The sequence below is a fragment of the Brachyhypopomus gauderio genome, chromosome 11 (genome assembly GCF_052324685.1).
Source record: "Brachyhypopomus gauderio isolate BG-103 chromosome 11, BGAUD_0.2, whole genome shotgun sequence".
Classification (NCBI taxonomy): Eukaryota; Metazoa; Chordata; class Actinopteri; order Gymnotiformes; family Hypopomidae; genus Brachyhypopomus; species Brachyhypopomus gauderio.
The window spans coordinates 15,145,333-15,149,890 of record NC_135221.1 but is presented as its reverse complement, the minus strand read 5'-3'; the positions used below and the strand labels follow the sequence as shown (position 1 = coordinate 15,149,890).

General features: G+C 40.4%; 1 long non-coding RNA gene across 1 annotated transcript; it reads right to left on the bottom strand.

Annotated features, from left to right (window-relative positions):
• Positions 1-1,075: 1,075 nt before the first annotated feature.
• On the bottom strand, positions 1,076-1,910 carry LOC143527221 (uncharacterized). The gene is made up of 3 exons (XR_013134055.1): positions 1,834-1,910; positions 1,570-1,647; positions 1,076-1,389 (listed from the first exon to the last, which is right to left on the bottom strand). It is a non-coding gene; the product is annotated as an uncharacterized LOC143527221 (long non-coding RNA).
• Positions 1,911-4,558: the final 2,648 nt, after the last annotated feature.

Below are 4,558 nucleotides of genomic sequence, written 5' to 3'. Positions count from 1 at the left end.
GACTCTAAACTCCAAAGCAGGAGCATTATGTAATGAAGTCTGAGGCATTAAGCTGCTATTGAGCAGTAACAATGTTGCAGCATCCAGAGTTCAGCAGTCATGTCATCAATGCAAGTGAGACAGTTCCACTGGCAGCCATTCACACACACACACACACACACACACACACACACACACACACACACACACACACACACACACACACACACACACACACACACACATACACACATACACACACAACCGCGTTTCGGATGCATCCAACATCCGGTTTCCTCTTTCAGTCTGTTCCATCATTCTCCTAAAGCTGATGTTTCAATTGTTTGGGTACTAAAAATCACAAAGAAGAATCATCGTAGGTGTGTCACTCTTTAGCACTGCACACTCCGGCGCACACACACACTTGTTTCTCATGTCAGGAAACAATCCGTTTGGCTCCAGCACTATTCCGCTCCCTCTGGTGGCCGAAGGGCTAATCAGGCTAGATTAGCTACACCTGTTCGGTAGCGCTTAAAAGCAGCTCACTAAGACACTACAGGTGAATAGGGTAAAAATTTTACCTAATAGCAATCACCATGAAACTTACCACATTGATTAATGACATTAAGAGAATAACTTTTTGTATATAAGCAGTAGGCACTAGATTTCAATCCAATGCGTTCTGCTCAACCGTTAAAGCAGTGCGTTCTTTCAGTAAGCGACTGTGCAGTTTTCATAACCTCGGACATACTACCTGTTATCTCGTACTGCTTTGCGTACTGAATAGGAGGGAAGTACGGCATTTTGGATTCAGCCTAAGACACTTGTTGCTGAATAGTAGGTCAGTGTTCTAGCGTACTGATCAGCTGGTAATTATTGGTAGAGGTTTCTCGGGCTTCTCTCTCCTCTCGGATTATGCTTCTTCCATCTTTTATTTATCCTTGGTTGCCTGTTTGGCTGCTACTTTTGTTGGGAAGTGCAGTTATGTTTCTGCCTCACTAGTTGAGAGAGTCAGTCTCTCCCCTGGTGTCCTTTGTTCTTTTCTTCCTTCCCGTTTGAAGACCCCCCCCCCCTTTTTTTCCCCCTGGTTGTTCCCTTTTGTTTCTATTGTTTTCAACCCATCTCATTCGGCCTCTTATTTCTGTGGTCAATATTCCTTTGTGGGGACCCAGGTTCTCTTCCCAGTCGTGATTGGTTTTTCCCCCCAATGCTTTCACTCACTCCCAGTCATAGGCTAACTCCACAATTGGGTCCTACCTACCAATAACCTCTGGTTCACCAGCATAGTGATCCAGTATTCCTACATACCTCTGGAAAGCCACCACGTCACAGCACCCAGTGCTTCAGAGAGCAGACCCCACTGTGGAAGTCACCCTGGACGCCTCTCTGCAGGCTGACACGACATCTGATCTGGTGAAGGAAGTCACACCCAGAATGGAAGACTGTGGCCTGTGTCGCAGTGCTTGTGGTCACTCAGCAACTTTTTAAAATTTAATTCTTCTCAATGTTTAGCACATTTCTAGCAGACAGTCAAACACAAAGCCATGTAGTCAACCACAGTCAACACACAGCCACACTGAAATTACATACTCTGCATGTAAATTCTTGCAGGTGTATCTGCTGTAGTCTGGAATCCTATGAAGAAAATGACACGTGTTTGGGCTTGGGCTCCACAAGCCCAAACAGGTGGACGTTTTAGTACTTTATGTTGAATTTGAATGTTTTCTAAAAATTTTCTGTCAGGATTGTTTTTTAGTAGCGAAGCAATTGTACATTACAATAACTACATATTACTTAGAAGTAAAGCTGTTATTGCAATTAAAGTATTTACAAAATATACAGGTGTATGTTCACCTGTATTTGGCTTGAGGAACGTCTCTCTTCAGTGGCCAGCAGGAGTCTGTCATCACAGAACACCTTCACTGGCCATGATGCCTCTTTTCCATATTATAAATTTGTACATATACACACACACACACACACACACACACACACACACACACACACCTATGAGTCTCTTTATGTGTCTCAGTTTGGATTTATATGTATTTGCAAAAATCCAAAAGAAATACGGATTTTTATACTGGACACAGTCTTTAACCAGTGTAAGGGCAGTACATACATGCAACAGTATGTTGTACATGTATTCCTCAGTGCCAATAAACATGAATGAATGCATGAATGAATAAATGAATGAATGAATGAATGTTCAATTTATATAGTGCCTTTCAAGATACCCAAGGTCACTTTAAAATTTTAACACAGATACAAGTCTTACGCAACCAATCACACACCGGCAGGAAGTGGCAGCCAATTGCGCACAGCGTACTCTCTGCCGGAATCCACAGCCCCCTGGGGGACTGAATGGGGTGCAGGAAGGGGAGAGAGGACAGACACTAGTGATAGAGCACCATCCACCACTGGGCACACAAGCACACACACATTCATACACAGGCACTGAGATAACTTCTTTTATTGAACATGAAAAGACAGAGACACACACTCAGGGAGAATTTGTCAGGGACTGCTAATTTACCTAACCTCCATTTCTTTGGACTGCAGGAGGAAACCAGAGATCCCGGAGGAAACCCACACAGACACGGGGAGAACATGCAAACTCCACTCAGGATAGTTTTCCTATCTTAGATAATTTAGTATCCGGTGATGTTATAAAGGGTGTGACATAATTAAACTCGATGAAAATCATGAATCAAAGTGTGAAATTACCAGGGTGGGTAATGGGCCACATTCTGGAAACTGACACTGATATACATGCTCATGTGTATACACGCACAATGATATTCCCATGTTTTATCTGATTTGATGGTGTGTGTTTTTGTAAGCTTTCTATGCAGCATATCCTTTTACATCATCTAATACTACAATTAAACATTAATTTCCGTTACTTGGGGCAAGTTCTATGTGGTCTGTAAATAGCTGAGGCTGTTTATAAACGACAGGAAGTACATTGCAGCAGAAGTGACTCAGCAGACCTTTGTGATGTCATGAAATCCACAAGCTGAGTGATATAAAAACCTTGATGCAGATAAAAAAACAGCAGCAAATGAAAACCTACCAGAGTCAGCATGAATATTAACATCAAGTATCAGGAGATAATAATAATAATAATAATAATAATAATAATAATAATAATAATAATAATAATAATAATAATAATAATAATAAATAAATGGAGATACAGGAGATGATCAAATGAGAGGTCAGAAGTTAAAACAGGAGATTTTAGGTGATGGATGAGTATAGTCAGATAAGGTCAAGCAAAACACAAGTGCAGGTTTCAGAAGAAACAGCTCTGAATCTGCATCACAGGAAGTCCTCCATCATGCCCAGTTAAGCCTGGTCTGTCTTGTGGTGGAAATTTTGGTATTTCCTTTTATCCTATGTTGTTTAGTATCTGTTAATCATATTAGATACATGATTAGAAATGTGATTTATAAATGTGTTAACCATATACAGTAGAAGGGACACTGAACCTGTTCGGTGTCCCGTATGATTTCGTAAGGCCTTAGAAAACTGTATTGTCTACCTTGGATGTCCTCAGCCCGTTCCGGGACTGCGATGTTCCTAAACTGACCTTGTCGGACATGCCAGATGGTCTCCTAGTCTCAACATGGAAGTGCCTACGTCGGCTCTCAGACCATCATGAGATCACCAAGCATGGATGGCGCGTGCGGGGAGAAGCCAATACTATTGTCAAATCATGGGTGATTTATGTTATGTTCATCCAATCATATGCTTGAATCACCTCATGTTCACCTCGTTAACATCTTATGTGCTTATGAACTAGAGTATAAGAGATGAGAGCTCGGAGTGGGGAATTAGCTCTCGTTTGCAGGCGCTCTTGAGTGTATGTACAATGAGAACTCGGGACCGATCCATACTTGTTTAATAAATCTATTTTACTTCATTATCTTACCTAACTGTTTCTGACTTTTATTGTGCTTACCATTTAAGGGATACAGACTTTCCAGAACATTTTACATGTTGATAGTGGGCCAGCAGAGTTTGATTAAGAGCAAAATCATTGGGTTGTTGTCATTATTGTTCCAAAACAATTGGCAATAAATGTTATTTAAGGAACAAACCTTGATCAGAATACTCAATCTGATTTGGATAGAGGCATTAGTGAAGGCTGAGATTAGATAGATGTTTTTCTTTTTCTTTGAGCATATAGTTGATTTATGTTGTAGATATTCAATGTCCTGCTTATTCCTAATGATTTACAGTATGTCTGGGTTAGATTTGAAAATGAATGATATATATAAAACTATTATTTTGAATCACTTCTATTTTTTAGATGTGCTTGAGGCATGTATCTGTCCTTTCCTATCCATTCACGGACATTTGGGATGTTTGTAGTAAATAGGACGTCAGGGTTATGCCATATATGTAATAAATCATATATATGACAGGATCATTCCGAAAATATATAATAATAGATTCTAGTTGTGCCATAGTGGCCACACCCCAAATTATGCTGTCACCAAGGCCACTCTTTGATGTAAATGTAAGAATGTGCCATACTGGTTGATTGTGATTTTCACCCCAATCAAAATTT